The sequence below is a fragment of the Diorhabda carinulata genome, chromosome 4, assembly GCF_026250575.1.
Source record: "Diorhabda carinulata isolate Delta chromosome 4, icDioCari1.1, whole genome shotgun sequence".
Classification (NCBI taxonomy): domain Eukaryota; kingdom Metazoa; phylum Arthropoda; class Insecta; order Coleoptera; family Chrysomelidae; genus Diorhabda; species Diorhabda carinulata.
Window position 1 is genome coordinate 29,968,748 of NC_079463.1, and position 19,991 is coordinate 29,988,738.

At 35.1% G+C, this 19,991-nt stretch overlaps 1 protein-coding gene across 8 annotated transcripts in view; it reads left to right on the forward strand.

Annotated features, from left to right (window-relative positions):
• Positions 1-19,991, forward strand: part of LOC130893206 (cAMP-regulated phosphoprotein 21) — a 40,284-nt gene that overhangs the window by 3,394 nt on the left and 16,899 nt on the right. For 4 of the 8 annotated variants that reach the window (XM_057799124.1, XM_057799122.1, XM_057799126.1 and 1 more), the window contains exon 2: positions 16,190-16,249. The gene's annotated coding sequence lies outside the window, so the exon portion shown is untranslated. Of the gene's footprint in view, positions 1-15,390; positions 15,690-16,189; positions 16,250-19,991 lie in introns of those variants that run through there. The other 4 variants (XM_057799121.1, XM_057799128.1, XM_057799125.1 and 1 more) reach the window with 3 other exon arrangements.

A 19,991-nucleotide genomic window follows, 5' to 3' on the forward strand; every position in this document is an offset into this window, starting at 1 on the left:
TTGAAAACTCCTCTTAATACGATATTTCCAAAAAGTAGATTTTATTTTAAATGAATAATAATAGTTTACCCATAGATGGGGTAAATGTTACCCTTTGAATGTTAGATAGGAAGGATGTCAAGTGGTGTTTGATTCTATTTCGACCTGTACATTTACAGCATCGAGATGAATTATTTTATTGATTTTGTTTTTAATAGGAATGATTCGAAAAGTAGGTGGCGCCGTTCCAACCCTTTAATAACAAATATAAATCGATTCTGCACGTGCGATTTCATTTGATACGATTTACAAAAAAAAAAATTTTACATGTTTACAATTTATGAAAGTCTATTTCCTTTTTATAACAGTATCTCGTATATTCTATAATGTAGCTACAATTTGGAAACGCGACCAAAATTCGTGGAACCATTCGCAAAAATCCATTTAGCATCCCCATCGCGGCGTGCTCTAATACCCTTAAATTCGTAGAATCGTCCCGGTACAGTGTTCGTTCGGTCGGTTACGGAAAAATTATAAAATATTCACGTGGAAACGGAAAATTTCCTCGAAAACTGTTTTAATACAAATCCGCTTATTATTGATGTCGATTTAATCGACGTAGTTGACGAGATGACAGCATATAAATGTGAAAATGTACCGATATCGATCTAATTAAATTTTCCTCAACCCGAAAAATTGTTTTCTATTTATTATAGTACGTAGTGCGATCCATGAGTTCTTAACCTAACATAGAAAGAAAAGAAAATTCATAGTCGCTGTTAAATCTTTTATTCCTTAATTCACCCACGGATTTCTACCGCCAGGGCCGGATTAAGATTTATAAGGCCCGGGGCTAAAATAATGACGGGGCCCCCTTAAAGAATTCGAAAACCCGAAAAAATTCACAAAATAATATCAATACGTTAGATTTGTTGTATCAACACATCAAAAAATACAGAATGATTTCCAAATGATGGGGCCCTCTTGGACCTGGGGCCCGGGGCTATAGCCCCCCCCCAAGCCCCTAGCTTAATCCGGCCCTGTCTACCGCGAATCTTTTTTTAAAAAATAAACTAAACATGTTGATATAGGAGACATATATAATAATCATTTTACTACAAAAAATTGAAGATTAACAGGTTAAAAAATGTTAGAACACGTATTTCTGTACATATTGAAATATATCCTGAATCGGAGATCCAAAAAATGAAAAAAATTATGCAACTATTGCAAGGTTAAAAAACATCGAACCAAATTTTGGCGAACGCTGCGCATCCACCAAATATTAAATCGAGACCGAATCGTTAACAATTTGGTGGATGCGCGTTCGCCAAAAATTAATTTTTTATTCGCGATAAATTGTCGAGAATGTGAAAGAGATTCATTCACAAATATACAGGGCGTTGTAAATAGAATAACTTATTTTTTACCGACGTTTTCTTACCTTGTACCGAATATTTCGAAAGGTTGTTTTACATTTCGATGTATCACAAGCTTTGTTCGCGAATTTGATTCCGAATTATTTCGGAGACCAGATCAGATGTTTTTTATTATTTATTTAATCATCCCATTTCTAATTTATATGTTTGAGTATACTCGTATACAATATATATATATATATATATATATATATATATATATATATATATATATATATATATATATATATATATATATATATATTCCAAGTATCGGGATGAAGGAAGGCAGTGATCGCAGATCCGAATTAGGTCGGTCAATGGGTCAACCACCTCTTTCCAGCTTTAACCCACTTTTGGGAAACGAGACCGTGTTGCACAGAAACGAATATAACTGTAGAGGTGTGACACGTTTTTCATTTTTACTTTAAAATACGCGAAATTATCGTTTACAATTTTATATTCTTGAATGGAGAATAACCAAATGTTACCCTCATGGGTTATCCATTGAATAAATTATAAGAACCGGCTCTGAACGACATTTGTTTCCGTTGTATAGTAACACTGCTTTCGAGCTAGTTTTTGAGAAGTCGATGGACAATCGCCAGTGACAGTAGTTAGAGCGAATCATGTTCTAGGCCACTTTGACAGCTCGATGGCACATACCATCCAGTTCTTGGTAATTGAAGGTCGCTTCGGGCCCGCAATGCGAACGACACAAGTTCGAATCCCAATCCAACGCTTTTCGACTTTTTACAAAATTTAATTTCACTTCTTGTAAAATTTACCAGAAGCTCCGCCGGAGACACCGGATGTCTTCACCTTCAATTACCAAGAACGGGATGGTATGTGCCATCGAGCTGTCAAAGTGGCCTAGAACTTGATTTGCTCTAACTACTAGTGACTTGGATTATATTCAAAATTCGATAAATTAATCACTGCAAAAATGTTATTAGAATAGACTAAATCATCTGCTTTAGAAAAGTAAGGTTCCATTTAATCGTTACGAAGTAGGAAATAAGAAATTTTCGTACCAGCAGAAATTAAGTTCCAGTCGCTTAATCTAGACCCCAAAATCTGAGTTTGTTTTTTAGACAAATTCAAAATCACGTACTAAATCATTTTGTATCAAAAAATGAGGTTCTTTTGAAGTTAACGGTCTCTTGGGATACCTTATCGGGTTCCTGAATCTGGAGGCTTTAGCGCAAGCAGCTTGGCACTCCGTAGGATTGGTCTGTTGGTCGATGACAAGTTTGGCTACTGGAAGGTGTGTTGGAAGGTTGTGATACCTTTTCTTTGCATCAAACTTATAAGATCTTTTGGTTCCGTCCAAATCATTGGTATACCAAAAGACAAATGTCTAGATTCTTGTTTAGTCCAACCTAATAGAAGTCTCATACATGTTACCCAACATACGAGGGCCGTTTTTTTTCAATCTCCGTGCGACTGCGAAGCTCACGCACTACACACTCCGCCATTGTTGACATTTAGGCGTCAGTCGGCGTTGTGCTACGCCTACGTAATTATTGATGCTCCCGCCAAGTTTGAATTACTAAGTGTGATTCATTTTTTACAGGCTGAAGGCAATAGTGTTGCAGACATCCATCGGAGATTGAGTCGCGTAGTATTTCTCGGTAGGTCCCTCTCCATCTCCTAATTTACTCAAAATCGTGATATCGAAATTTAGGACTGTCCACAGTTGAATATTCTGTCAATTTTGCGGTTCCAGTCGAATGCGTGCTTTGATTGTTTTTGATTTGTGTTGATGTTAATCCTTCTTTAGTCAAATACTTTTTTTGGAACATTTAGAGCGTTTCTTTTCATGTCTTTATAGCGAATATTCAATTTTTTCTTCATCCGGTTTCTACCATCATACCCCACTCTTAAATAGGTATCATGCAAAATCTGAAATATCTCGTTATTTTTTACGCAGTATCTAATAATTTTTTGGTTTCTTCGATTCTGCACATTTAACTTTTTCAATCATCTCAGCATAACTTTCGTTCACGGAACTTACCCTAAGAAGAAATACAAGCTTAGATATTATTTAGTAAAAACAACATAACAGATTTTCTATGTCAGTGCCCTCTAGGGTACGTGTCAGAACCAATATATTTACTTATTTACATATCCCAAAAGAATTATCTACATTTAGAATAAAAATAAACAAAACAAATAAATAAATAGACCTTTGTGGAAAGAAAGAAAGAAACAATGTAAATAAACCGCTTGCTATAAAAAATTGTTTACATTCAAACATCAAACGAATCCCGCCATATGCGCCTCCACCAAATTATAAAACTCTATTGCAGTCGGCTAACGGACCCATTTCGCGAACTTGTTCGTAACATTTTGGGATTTAACACTAAAAAATATTGCTATGAATACAAGCGAGTCAAATATTTCTAATTTTCAACCCTATCATCGACTTTTGCACATCAGTTTAACTCCAATTGAGTTTTAAATGTAACCGTTGAAAAATAACAGCCCGCCTCAACAAATTTCCTCTCTTTCTATTCCCATATTTCCAGGAAACGTGCACATATTTCGGTTCCCTATCCTAACGTGTCCCGTTGTCTCTTGAGTTTAAATCGTACGAAGAATAGGCATACTGCGCTTTTCTCTTTACTCGGAAATTCTTTATCCGTATTCCGGGAACGGTGATCCCGGAATTAATTCATCTCCCGGTCGTACTTTCGAGTGAAATATACCTCAAGTATCGATGTCTCGTGCACCAGATAAGTGAGGTTATGTTTTCTTTTTGTTTTGACACAAATAACAGCGTTTTTATATGTTTTATTTTCAGTAAGTAGTTGTTTTATTAATGACAGTTGAATAATTTTTAGTTTTTTACCAAATTGTGCTTTCTTTCTTGTCCATTAATAATATAGAAATTTTATATAGCGGTCATCTAATTTTTGGGCTTTTGAAATTCGAAAAATTCGATTTTTTTTTGAAAATGTTTGTTTTTAAAACAGATTCATGGAAAATAATTTACGAAATAACTCATTTGAAGATTTCATATGGTTTTATGATTTTAAATATGGTATACATTTGCAAAAAATACGATAAAACTAAAAATTAACATGACAAGTATATAATAATGAATTTTTCAAAAAAAAACTATAAATAAGAATAAAGTTTCAATGATGGTTTATTTTGAATTTAATTCTGTTTCATATAAAATCAGTTTAAAATAATTGGTAAGAATTTTTGACAACATGAAAAAGCAATTTTTTCTTAGTTTTTACATCTAAAAGAATTTTTAAATCTTTATAACTGATGTTCTGTTTTCTTGACATCTCGTGGTCCGTTAATGCAGTTGGTCCTCAAGATATTTGAACTTCAATTCACTTCATCCCATGCTACAAAAAAGATCAGCGATAATAAGTTTGGCTGATAGATCTATCCAACTGCCAGATCCTTGCCTTGATGTTCAAAAAGCAAAAAATGCATTGAAAGAAAATATTTTTCCGGAAAAAAATGATAAACATTATATTCAAGAAATGGATAAATAGAAACTAAACTCAAAACATCTTTTCTTACAATATGATCAAGGACTTTCCCAAGGAAATAATGAGTTATTGAAATATTTTACTAAACTAAAATCTAAAACACTTAAAAACAAAAGAGGTATATCAAGGTCCTTGTAATGATTGTGACGTTGTCCACATAGGGCAGATATCTCAATATTTAGAAAATAGACTGAACGGCCATCAATATGTTGAAAAAAATTAAACAGCAATAACGAAATATCAAAAAAACATACATTCAAAATTCCGTATCTGTTTTCCTTGTGCATTAATCAAGCTTGGAATAAACGGCGCCGCAAAACTTAGAATTGATATTTTCTAGTTTCATTATGGCGTCTTCATTAGCCTTCATTTTGTAGCGTCTTATCAAATGTCTTAAAGATATCTCGTCAGCTCTGAGCGCCCCGATCTGTCCTTTTCATACAAAACGTCAAAAAGTTGCTTTCTGGTCACCATTTTCTCTGTAAAAAATAGTACGACTGCCCAAATCGAGAGGCAAAGATAAATTCAAGATCTGCTCAATATTGAGACAGTAGGAGAGCTTGAAATGTTCGACCAGGGAGCCATTGAGCACAGAGGCCTTCATATAGGTTCGTCGTACCTCACTGTTATCAGAGGCTGATGTCCTTTGAGAAGCCAATCATGAGCTTCGGCTTGAACCCTTTGATATCATTAGGCAAGTTTGCCCAGGTCGAGTGAGTGCAGGATTTCGTCTTCCTCCAACGGCACTCCAGATCGTCCGTGATGCCCATGGTGTGGAGATGGCGTCTTAGATAGCAGAGTCTGGTTGGAAGTCCGGTCACTAGTCGGATTTCGCGCCTGTTCAATTGGAGCAGTGTGTGAGATGGGGTCCATCTAAATGGGCCTTCGCTTGTCTCATATCAGGTGTCTCTATCCATCTCTGTCGAGCTCGCCTTGCGAGTAGACCGTTCAGATACGCGATGGCAACGCTTTTGGCCACACCAAGGATGGATTCTGGACCCATTGATGGGATCGACGATCCCAGTTTGACGATCCCATTTGTTGTCACGAATTAGTTTTTTTCCCAAAACTTTCCACGCTTAATAGATAATGAATGGAATCCATTAATTACCCATGAGAAGTACCGTCCACAAAAGTCCTAACCGACCTGACGAGTCGGCTGTTAGAATATATCTATCTATAGACGATTTGTCAGTCAACCTTGAAGGGGGTTTGATGAATTACCGTCGAAAAAAAAACGGTAATGAAATCCTGCTTCGTTTATCGGTGTGCAATAAACCCCCTTACCTCCCACACGTGCCTGTCATCACCCCAAAGGAGGATCGTCCTTGATGGTCCCGCAATATCCTTGAAGTGAATCAATGCAGCACTTGCGATCTCTCGAATGTTATGTCGGCCCGTTGGTTGTTGTGAATAACGGCTCGAAGCACGTTAGTCATAGTAGGCACGCGATATTCATGCACGTCCCACGTACAAATAACAATAAAAATTGCAAAAAATATTTTAGTGTTGGGTATTTTCAACATTTCCAGTAAATAAAATTACGTTAAGTGTAGCTTGAATTTTTTAACTACACTGACTGACTCGCGTTCCGATAAACAAGTCTTCAGACACTGGAAGTAAACTGAACAAAAATTACTTTTTGTACTTTGAAATTCGAAAATACAGAAGAGACTTAAAGACGATTCAGAGTTGACCAGAAACTTGGACAGCTTAGAGCATAGAAGAAAGGTCGCTAAATTGGCTGTGTTTTACCAATACTACCACGCCAAATGCTCTTTCGAGCTGTCTAATATGATCCCACCTAGAGCAGTCTTTGCAAGACCTACTCGACAGGCAGACGTGGCTCATGAACACCGAAATCGCCTGCAGATTTATCGGGACTCATTTCTTTGGAGAAGTACAAACCTGTGGCACGTCTTTCCCGAGCACTACAACCTACAGAAGATCAAGATCAATATCCACAGGCATCTCCCCACTGCAGTATCTGAACCAAGTTTTTGATTGGCCAGCACGATCTCTTGATCTGACGCCCTTAAACCTTTTTTTTGTAGGGGTATGTCAAAATTATACAAAACTAAACCCCTAAACTTAGATGACTCCAAAAGACGAAACACGCTTGCGATTGGATGTTGAGTTAGAAGACATTTCTATACCAAATGAGAATGTCGCCGAGGTGCTCGCGGCGAGCATTTTATTACATTTATTTTTTTCATTTTAGTGTAGCGAATTTGTGAAAACTAATATTTCCGAAGCAATTGAAGATGTTCAGAATTTTCCGAAATATCCAAAAAATAAATAATATACAGGGGACTGTTCCACATAGCCCACACATATAATGTTAAATAAAAACAGGTTAGGTTAGGTTGTGTTATTTATATTGTATGATATCACCTTTTAATGACAGATACTAATTGTCAATTTAAGTTTTTATGCCCTAATTCGACACATGCGAATAATCGACACGCCATTTAAGTTTGTTTTGTGGCTTATATCCGATTCGCCGAAAGTAATGAAAATAGTTTAGGGATCGAAAACGTTTCAGGAAATTAACAGATTACCGTTTTATTTTAGAAATAACCGTATAAAGAGATTAATTATTAAGTGTATCGATTCGAATTTACACTGAAAGGACTGATCAAAATTCTCACTAAAATTTCAGCCATTTTGGATGCTTAGTTTCTGTTTGACAAACGTATAAGTGAGTGGGACAATGTTGGGTAGTGTTCCATACATGACGCCAAGAATCTTGGATAAGGTTTTTGAAAGTAAGCTTATCAAGCCGAACTAGGATTTCTTAAGGGTTGTTGGAGGCTTTTTTGGCGAGGATATCTACAGTTAAACCAATGTGCGATGTACGATTCCAGATTAAAGAGACTGTTATATCACAAGCAATAAGAGTTTTATAGATGTTGTGTATGTTTTAAACTATTGGGTGGTCGTTATTTGTGATTTGTTTCATTATCTTTGAACCCTGTACATAGTATTTCAATAATCGATAAAATTGTTTCGCTGTTTGTAACTAAATGTTTATTCACGATGAAGTCATCGACTGACTCTGATATTGCTGCCATTTTGGATATAATGTTCCTTTGACCTTTTGTTTTACTAGAAAGGTTATTTTCCAGATTTAAATTCAGGGTCATTAACTATTTCTCAGAAGAGTGTGAGTCAGTGAAAGTGTGTCATTCGTGAACAAATTATAGTAGAAAATTAAGGATAATTGATGCAATATTTGGTAGAACACAATAAAATGGAACATACTGATATATTATAGGAAATTAGAAACTGAACTTTGATAACAAAACTCGTACATTTAAAGAATATTTAATTGCAATTGCATGAATTCGAAAATTTGGTATTGTATTGGTTAGGTTATGTTAGGTAACCTAACCTTAACGTCACGTCATTCATCACGTCATAGCGACCAATCAAATGTCAACTTCATTATCAAAAATATTTCGCTCACCCACGCATGCTCTATTTTCAACGTATTTCGTATAAACTTTCTAGACAACCCTCGTACACTAGATACAATTCTTTATGAGTCCACAAAGATATGTGGGGTCTACCGTAGTTGTGATTGAAGACAATGCCTTTCTGTTGATCAATCTGAATGTTTTTTTTTCTATTGTATCAGTCGAAATGATAGTTTTATGAGATTGGTGCAAAATATGATGAACAATATCCCTTTCAATCACAACTACTAGTTTGTGAGGCTTCAACCACGGTTTTTTTCTCACATTATTACCTCATTTTATCAACTTTTCATCTCTCGGGATCAGGCTATCCTGTAGTTGTCTAATATTAGCAAAGCTTTTTGTAGCAGGTTCCACATCTTCAGAAATTGTTGCGCTGATGAGACGAATTAATCGTGAAACCGTTCTGCGAAGATTTACTTGGTCATCCACGCTCTGCTCTAGTTTTTGTAGAGATATATTTGAGGTTTTATATTATTGTTGTATTTTTGAATAAGTTTTAATTTTTTACGTATACTTTTAGTTGGCTTTAGAAAATCGTTAAAACGGCTCGTTCTCAATTTAATAATGAAGATTATGTATGTACATTTGCTTTTAATACATGGTGAATTTATGGATAACGGTAAGGTTTAGGTACAGGAAAGTATACATAAATTTGCCTTATTTTTTACCACTAATGCATTAAAATAGAAAAAAATCGGGTGGTTCTATTAAAAAACATGAAGGAATTTGATATTTATGAAGTTAAACTTTGAACACTTTTTATACACACCTTGTATGAAATGAAAAATTTTTCCACATAAATTGAAATACGTCTGACCTTGCTAAAAGCAACCGAATAGAAACCTTTTTCATATCTTTAAGGGTATCCTCGTAAAAAAATAATTTATAAGTGTCTGCAACGGTCAAATTTTTTACAAAAAAATTAATAACTCAAAAATTATGCATTTTTCGACAAGTTTTCAGACAGAAGAATACTAAAATTTTACGTAGATTTCAAAAATTTATTAATATACAGGGTGTTCCATTTAAAATAACAAAGTTACAGTCGACTTCCTGTAGAACCAGAAGTCGGTCATCTTTGAAAATATTTTTGTTAAAAATATCGTATTCGAAAACACAAATTTGGAAATTTTCCTGATTTTACTATTAGAATTTTGCCATATACGGATAGTTTTAACTCGTCGTGGGACACTCTGTATAGGTATTATTACTATGGACTTCCATCGATTTTCAATTACTGGGAAAGAGTGAATCATACAAGATATATATACAATATATTCGTATTATTATGTACTACAATCCATTATTCGTTGTATCAAGAAGAAAAAAAGTTATTTTTTATATAGGAACATTATTTTTTCAAAGACCTATATTAAATTTATTCGTATTGAATATCCTTTCTATCCCTATCCTGAATTTTTTGGTTTAATGGCATCGGCTAGCTCACTATGAAGACTGATATAGTCCGATATAGTTCGACTTTGTCGAACCATGTCGTGTCGATTCGAACCTAACCCAAATCAAGTCGGTCTGGATCAAACTTGGGCGTATCACTAAGACCTCAATTGGACCTTCTTGGTCGGCGACGGTGGTCCAGCTGGCTACAAACCCTGCTAATGATAATTGCAGTAATAGCCAATTGAAAAATTCTACACAGGGAAACTAGTAAGACGATTTAATCAAAAAAAATTATTTTTCCTTAGTTGTAACCTTCCAAAACTATGACACAGTCATTAAAATATTCGTAGTTGCATTTTATCATTGACATTTTTCTCGTTTCTACGTATTAGAACCAATTCTCAAAAATATCTTTCTTATATTTGATTCAAGATTTTTTTAATTTTTATAATTAAACGTATGTTTTCTTAATTACCATGGTTTGTTACAGCAGTTTTCTTTCTTTATCGTATTGTCCTTTTAATCTATTTACTGAATATTGAGACGTCTGTCCTACGTAAACAGCGTCACAATCAAGTACACGGTATATATCATAATACTTTCTGAAGTAAGTGATCCAGGACTTGAAGAATCTCCTAAATCCAACAATGCACAACAAAAAACTGTTTCTAAAGTAATCTTCTTATCCCAAACCTAAGAGAAAAGAGCCAGTTAACCTGATCCTCGCAACCTTCGACTACCACTACAAAAATAATTTTCGTTTGTTCATTGTCTACCTAATTCCTTTAATCATATACATGACCGATTTACAGTCCCACGAGGCACAGTCCACATCCTCGTATAAACTCGTTGAGAGTCCGGATCGACTCCTGTTGTCTATTTGCCAGATCCAAACTCTCCTCGAGGAAACGCGAATGCGAGAGTGTGAACGGTGTGCTCGCCTTCACCCGCTTCGCCTCCTTGTAGGTTTTTTTGGAGGCGAGGACGTAAATATAGATTAAATCGAGAGTGTGGATGGCTGTCACTCACGTTCCGTTCACAAATACTCGTCTCGAGAGCGGCTAGGAGGCGCTACGCGAGAGTCTCGATCGGGTATATCAAGTAAACGGGGCATAAGAAGGATAATACCAATTTATTTTTACCATATGGTGTTATGAACTTAATGGCAAAAAAGCGATTTTTACTTTCTTGCGATTAAGGTCCACAAGTGTTGTTTTGACAATATTTTTGTTTCTGTTCTAATAAAAATGTCCCTAAACTTTTCCTATGTGTATTTTATTAATAATATAGTTTAAAATGAAAAATTGGATTAACAATTTATATCAGTTATCGTATATAATTTTTTACCACGTGATTTGTTTCTCTTAAAATGAAAATACTCCAAAATCTGGGGAAAATTTAGTATTCACGTCTCTTATGAATAGTTCGATCGCTGTCGGATCCATTAATTCGCATTCACGTAGTTTCTCACCTGGCTCGATTTATTTCTAAGAAGTTAGCCCGATAACTTTCCCAGAAATTTGGCTTTTCCGATAAAAATTCGTTGTTCTATAGTGCGAGACAATTTAGCATAAATATGGGAATAATCGAGAGATTTTAATTGAACAAAATTATTATGTTGATAGTTTATGTACGAAAATCGAAAACATTCGACGAAATTGCCTTTCAAAAAATCAAATTCAATATGGTATACCATTATTAAGAGGGTTGCTACAAATATTTATAATTGGATATGGCTTTATTGTTTTTCAAAATATTCTCTATTAAGATCAATACAAATTTGCGTGCGTTTGAACGCATTTCGAAATTGTCGAAGCATTTTTTCCATTCCGATTGAGATACCTCAAACTCGTAATTTGTTTTTGATCTGCATGAATAAGAAGAAATAAATAATTGGTTGTCAAACAAGGACTGTACGGCGAATGACTAATCAATCCAAAGTTTTCACTGTTCAAAAACGTTTTTGAGTGAACTGGTGGTGATTTGTCTTCTGCTATTAGTTTCTCCGATTTTTCTAACAGTTCTGGTTCTGCTTCGAAGTGCTTCGTGGGCGAAAAACTTTTGTTAGATTTGGCTCGACTTGAAAGACCCATACAGGCGATTGTTGTTTCATACTGGGTCCGTATGCATAGATCCATGATTCGTCGCATGTCACGATCTTCTGAAGCAACGCGGTGTTTCGTAGGCTTTGTTTTTGGTATCTCTAGAAGATGATTGCTCTAACTGATTCAGAGTGAGCTCTTTGTGGTTCGAGCTATATTAGAAGTGTATTATACTTGCTCGCGCGCTTGATTGCCCCAATTTCAACATCCATCGGTATCCATGTAAAGAAACTACATTACACTCTCTGAAAAGTGTGCCTTTTTCTTTTCTTTCACCATTCTACTCTACACCACCCTATCCTCCTAAAAGCACCAGAACTCTAGCCTTGCAGAGGACAATTTTTCCTATATCATCGCCAAACCTCAAATATTCCTTACCCCGCATGAATAATGTCCCTATTCCATTTATAAACAACCCAACGGACCACCATTTTTCTCCCAACGAAGAACTCGATTGCATTCATTCGGAGCGACGAGCAACTTCTGGAAATACGAGTTGGCGGAACGTTAAGTATCAGCTAATAACCAAAGAAACGTTCAAACAGTAATCGGATCTTGTAAACTTTGAATTCCTTAGATATTCTAATGAATTCGTCTAATGATATAAACCGTGAAGCCGGTCTTGTTTTATTATATTGATCTATGTTAAAGTTTGGCGGATTTGCTAGATAATTTTTCTTACATCTGTTTGCCTATTTTTTATTAATTGTTTACATTATGTTTCGATTGTTTTTATAGAAACAAACAACTAAGAATGCCGTTTACGGCATTCTAGAGATCTAAGAATCCGAATTATCTAGAAAGCCGTTGGATATAGATAAGCGATAGTTAAGCAGCCAGAGTTAGTAAATACTTTTAAATGTTTGAGTGCTTTCACAATTATCTTTATGCACGCGTCAGTGTAAGAAATTCTGACCGACGCCTACAAACAAAAGAAATTGCAGTACAAACAGGCGTTTCCCCAACGAAATGTTCCAAGGATCCTACATGAGGATTTAAATATGACAAAAATTAGAGCAGTTCAAAAACAGAGTGGAGTAGAGTGTTGTGAGCAATTTTTAAAGCTTTGCTGCGACGACCAAGAAAGTGTAATCCAATCAACTGTAACTGGTGATGAAACTATAGTCTTTGACTACAATTTGACATCTAAAAGAGATTCCATGGAGTAGCATCGAACCACCAAAAAAGTGATGATTACAAAATTTGGGTACTGCGAAGGTATCCTTTTGATTGACTTCAAGGAATCAAATACAACTATGAACGTAGCATACTACGATGACTTACTGAGGCGTTAGCGTCAAAATGAGCCGAGGTCTGCGCTTTTCCAAGGCTACGAAGGTCACTTCATAGAGATAGAAAACCCACCATACAGTCCTGATCTTGCCCCGTCGGACTATGTAGTATCATTTTGTTATTATCAATGTTTATTCAGTTGAAAAAAGACAAATCTGGTTGTAAACCGTCCACGTAATTTTCAACACAATATTCCGATCTGCAATTGTTTCATTATAATTTATGTTTTCCATAAATGAAGCAGATTCCGCCGGATAGGGATTTTACGTCAAACGGAATTGAAATTCGAATGTTTTTAGCATGTACATTTATTATATTTCAAAAACACAAGCTTTTAATTCGAAAAAGCTCTCTCGCATTTTGCCAAATTGGTAGTTGATTTAACTGTATTATAATGCCCGATCGATTTGACAAACAAGAAGCGGCCGTCGTCGGCACATGCCGACATGGATTGAGTCAAGTTCACTGGTTTAGTAGGTCCTTTGAACCTGTGGCGATAACACCAGAAACAGACTGAAGTAAAGTCTCGACGTATCGGAATATCTCACTTTCGATTTTTGTACTCGTGACCGACTGCCGAAAGATTACGGGAATCGGTGATTCACTTTAAGAACGCGTGTGCTTGTTGTTATTCGTCACGTGAGTATGTTTGTTTTAATAAACATTTATTCATAATAACACTGGTAGACAGAAAAAATGTTATTTATTATTATGAACTCTAACCTCGTTAAGTTGTCGTTGCTATAAATTTGTCTGTGTTTAGTCTCTCTGTCGTTTTTATAGATTCCACTGCAACACCATTCAGGTATGAACCATAAATATATTTATTTAATTTTATAATTATTATTGTATAAGATAAGAACTAATGTTCTTAGTCGCCAATTAAAGAACCAAAATATTTGAAATAGGCTTTTTTTTTAAATTTTCGGAAAAAGGCCTAACTTGCGATTTCATCATAAATTCTCCACAAATATATCAAAATTTGTCAGGAAAAGTTTTGCAATTGCGGCGCGTTTGACTCGACATTTTCGCCTTTATAATCACTTTTTGCACTATGAACAGAGAACCACTTACTATGAAACTCAACAGAATACTAATTTTTAATGTTTATCATTCTGAATAATACAGTTCAGGTACATTTTCGGCCATAAAATTTACCGATATCAACCACCCCTTTATAAAAGTACCTACCTGCTAATGTAAACAGGAATAATTAAGCTATTTAAAAGTGGTACGTGTTAGTGCTTAATAAATATTTTTTTTCTATTATTGGACGGGTATTTCCATTTTAAAAATAAAGGTCTCCCCTGTGCTACAAAAATCTTGTCGGCCAGTGTAATATTCTTTTATCAAATTTTCACTTTTAGTTTTAGAGATACTTAAATGATATTATCAAATTAAAACCATTGACGTTTCGATTAGGGATAATGTGGACAAAAAGTTGATATAAAAACTGCTTATAACAGAGAGCAACAAAGTGAAAAAACAATAATTGAAAATCACTTACATTTTTTTACATTGTGCTTGACCATAATTTCAATTCCAGACAATTAATACATAAATATCCGAAAGCTAGGATATATATTAGAGTTAGTAAACTTTGGTATTTAATTTTGCCACATATCCAATACGGAAACGTTCATAATCTAACTGGCAATCACTTCGTTTCAATTCAAATATGTAACAGATTACGGAAAAACAAAAAAAATAAAATGAGGAGAAAGCGAAAACTATTATACAGGGTATACCGTATAAGAACAGACACAGAGCAGAGGCGTATAGAGAAACCCAATATATGAAAATACAATTGAACCCTATACAAAGTTACGTTCCTGAAGAGTAGGGCTCAAAATTTAGGGAAAAATTATTTTCTTCGCAATCCTCAACTTTAAAATACCAAATTATGCGATTAGTACATAAGTATTCGAAAGCTCGGAAATATATTAGAGTTAGTACACTTTTTTCTTAGACCTTTTGATATATTAATGCATCTTAATGATCTTGATTTTAGGAGGAAAGATAAAATTTGACGTTTCGACTTTTCTTCAAGTCAATATATTTTGAGAAGTGACATTTTCATATTGAGGTCGTAAACTTTTTAGACAACCCTCATATAGTAGTAGCCTGTGTTGATGATTAACATCGAATTTTTCATTTTTTGTAAATATGAGAATAAAATTGGTTATCATGCGTTTACTTATTTCATCTACAAAATCCAACTGTTTCCGCATACTTTAGTAAGTATAAATCGTTTACGATTGCGTCACCGCGAGCTTTGCGTCAGTTTTTTGGCCGTTTTCCAGTTTTTTTTGCTATCGCGAATGTTATGAATGACCCTCCGGTCTGGTATTAATGCTATAGACAAACATTAGTTCCAACGATGTTTTATACAAACATATAGTCACGAAAAAAAAATGTGTCTATGAAAATATGTAAAGAAACTTCAGTATATTCATCAACTAGTTTTTTTGAAAGGTGTTCTTTGGATAACTCGATAATCTGGTAAGTGTTTCATGGGATGTTGCAAATCAAAAGTAAACAGTGTGTGTTACCGGAAAAACGGCAAGATTTTCGATATATTCTAATTTTTGGCTTATGAATTCACGATAATGTCGAAATAAAGTATTTTGCTAAAAAGGAACATCCAAAATTTTCACTTTCAAATTGAATATCATTCTAATATCTATCTTTCTTCTTGTCTTGATATTACTGTCTGTTTTCGTCACTTTTGTAGAAATTGTGTCTAGTTTATTAAGTAAATAAATAATGGACACAATTATTTTTGGTTTGAAAATATGAAAGAGACATGTTTTAAAATGTATTTTGAAACTTAATTAATGCATTATTGGGGTGGGAAAAAACTTTTGATCGCTAGTGTAGATTTAAGAAAAACGATATCTGTTTTGATTTCAGTCACTTTCTTATTGTAGTCACCAATTAACTTAATTTTCAATCAATGATTTTTGCACTCGATTTCGATTAAATTTCAATTTCTTTTCCAGATTAACATCGAGACCAAAGTGGCAATAATTTTTATGCATGGAAAATATTAATACATATTTGTAAGTATGCAATTTTACTTATATATATTTTTTTCTTCTAAAGATTATTCAGTTCTTCACCTTAACGTCATACTCAACAATCATAAATACTATTAAAATTGATTTATGTACGAGGGCCGTTTTTTTTTCAACCTCCGTTAGGCTATAAATAAAAGCCAAGTTCATATAAAACAATAATTTTATTACTAAAAGATTGCTATTGGATATCTGTGGACAAGCTTTTCAATATCCTCTTCAAAGAACGCTGCCGCCAATGAACAGACCTTGAAACTTCTGGAAATTCCGTAGACAAAGCAGTAATGGTAAATTTGTGGTTTTCTTCAACCATTCTGTCAACTCGTTGAACCAGGTCATCTGAAACGACAGATATGCGTCCTTGGTCCCCTTCATCATGCACATAATTCAAACTTTCGACACCACCATCACTCATCAAATTTTCCCCATAAAGACGACTCATTCTCCGATGGATTTCTGTAGCACCATTGCCTTCAGCTTGTAAAAAACGAATCACACTTCGCAATTCACACTTGGCGGGAGCATCAATGATGTCGGACATGTTTACGTGGCTGTAGCACAACGCCGACTGACGCTTGAATGTCAACAATGGCGGAGTGTGTAGTGCGAGAACTTCCCAGTCGCCTACAGCGAATGCCCGCGATCTTCTGACCGAGTAGCGTCTGCACGGAGCGATCGGAGGTTGAAAAGTAAACGGTCCTCGTACCAGTATCTTTGAATGATCAAATAAGTGTTAGAGGCGATTTAAGGATAAGAAAAATGAATAATGGCGTTAGTAACTAAATATCGACGAAAAATGCATTGACAAAAATGTTGATTATATTTTGTCTTTCTACAAGTAACTTCGTAATATTTCTGTGATAAGACAATGATATGAAAAAAATGTTTGTAAAAGTGGAAAGTTTTTGTACCAGACAATTTCATTATTGTTTTTGGAGACGATAGTAAAACAGAAAATGACACGGAACAGTTGAAAAGTCTCTTGCAAATTTTAAGTTTAACACACATAATGGAATCAATAGTTGATAAACATATTTGAAATGTCACATTGATATTTGAGAACTGCCTTTTCACTTGTAAACGATTCTTATGAACAAATATAGGACGTTGATCGATAATTCTCATTATTTTGTGATTGCGTTTACCTTTTCAATAGTGATAGAAACTGCAAATATTTTCTGAAGGTAGACGGTCAAGCTACACTATCGATCAAATATTCTTGCCCACGGATTCTTCGTTCTCGAAAATTCAGACTTGTAAGTTGTAAAATGGGTAAAACCAAGAAGCAATCGGTTGAAACTCATGCATCAATCACAAGTCTTCATAGTCTAGGTAACTGTACCATTGCTGTCTAATTAAAAATACCTCGACGTACCGTGGACTACAACGTAAAAAAATATGCATCCACCAGAAGCTCTGGCGATAGAAAACGTTCAAGACGATGTGGGGAAACCACAACCGTTGCAGATAAACGTATTGTATTGTTCATCAAACGTGATCGACGGACCCCGGGCCAGAGATGGCAGCTCAAATCGATGAATATAGGGATCTGCGTTTGAGTACTTTTAGAATGAAAAGGAGATTGGCAGAAGCTAGCATTTTTGGAAAGGTGACAGTGAAAAAACCTCTTTCAATACGTCAAAATAAAATTAAGTGGTAATAGTTAGCTAAAGAACATAAAAATTGTAATGAGTCAAAGTTCGAGGTTTTTGGGTCTAAGAGGAGAGTTCTTGTGAGCAGGTCAAAAGAAGAACGTATGTGTAATCCCGACTGTAAAACACGGCGTAGGTTCGCTGATTGTTTAGGGATGTTTTGAAGGAAGACAGACCTGATAAGAATTGAAGGGATTTTGAAAAAAGACGGCTATAAAAAATAATCTTTGTTGTCTAGGCAACAGTAATCGTACCGTTGCCGTGAACGTGAAAAAATAGGCAACCACCAGGTGCAGTGGCGATAGAAAACGTTAACGGCGGTCTCGAAGCAACACAACCGAAGATAAACGTATTGTATTGATCAGTAAACGTGATCGACGACTCACACTCCAAAGATGGAGGCTCAGATCAATGAGTCTGCGTTTGAGTATTTGAAAATAAAATTAAGAGGATACAGTGAGCTAAAGGACATGAAAATTGGGCACATGAAGAGTGAGAGAGAGTTTTATGTAGAGATGAGTCGAAGTTTGAGGTTTTTGAGTCTTAAGAACAGGTAAAAGAAAGAACGGATGTTAAATCCATATGGAATCCCGATTGTAAAACCCGACAGAGGCTCGGCGATTGTTTGGGGATTTTTTTAGACGAAAGACGACTGGAGACCTGGTAACAATTGAAGGGATTTAGAAGAAAGAATGCTATTCAAAAATATTAAATGTACTACGTTCTGGCTTGCGCCTGATCGGCCTCTTCCATCATGGCAACGATCCCAAACATTTTCCAAAACTGTGCAAAGAATATTTTAAAGGAAGAATGTACTGAACGTCACAGTCGCCCGACCTCAATCCGATGGAGTTTGCTTTGGGACAAATTGTATAGGGAAGTCAGGAAGTCCTAAAAAAAACGAATGGAACTAAGTAAGCGACGATTTTCTGACTAAATTCTTACAGAGAATGCCAAAATTGTGTACATAAATAATAAAAATTAGAGGTTTACATCGTTGAATCAAATTTTTAAATATGTTCTTTAACATATAAATATCAAAAACGATCGTATTCTCATTTGTTATGGTGGGCAAAACCTTTTGACTGGTAGTGTACTTCCAATCTGGCTACATCTTCCTCATTATTGCAGTGTCGTTGGTTCGGAAACCATCTTTTCCAATCATCATCATCAAGCCCTTCAATCCTTTGGATTATGGCTATCGCTTTTAATGCTTTAAAATCCTTTTTTGAGGTGGATTACTCCTCGTTTTCTATTTTTGTTTTCATTATAGTTTATCCTTTGTCTTGTTATTATTTTCCATTTCTTTTGGTTCCGGAATTTCGCCCTCCAATTCTCTATATTAAGTGTAATATCACCTCTATTTCGTTTCTCGTCGGTCTGCCTCTTCTCCTTGGCTCCAATGGGGTCCATTGCGTTTTGATCATTTCAGTTGGTTTTCTTCTCATAGAGTCTTTGTGCTTTTATGTATCTCACTATATTTTCTTTCCCCAGCTCTCTCTCTCTAATTCTTCGTTTTTATTTGCTTCCCTTTTTTTCTTCTGTGTTAGTTTTGGACCTGTTATAGCTCTCAGTATCTTCTCGGTTCTTTTAAGTTCTCTTTCTTCCCTTTTGTTGATTACTGTTGTTTCCATCGCATACGTGATTACTGGTCTCATTAGGGTTTTGTAAATTTTTATTTTGTTTTGTTTAGTTATGTTTTTGTTTCTTCCGTAGGCTTGATACCATTTTTGTATCCTTTCCTTTATCCTATCTTTGGTTGTTTGTCCCGACGCTATTCCTAAATAGTTAAAGGTCGATACTGTTTCAAAATTTTATTTGTTAGTTTTCATTTGGTTTGCTCTGTCTTCTGGTTTCCCCCTTATTTTCATATATTCTGTTGATCGCCTTTGTTAATTCCCCATGTCCATTTGCTATGATAGTTACATCATCTGCTTATGCTACTATCTGTACTATCCTTTTTCAATCACCTTGTATAATTATGATGCTGTAAGTTAATTATATTGTCAAATTTTATTCGACGATGATTAGCAGGCAGTCGCTCGTGGAAACGATATTAACATGAATGTTCGGCA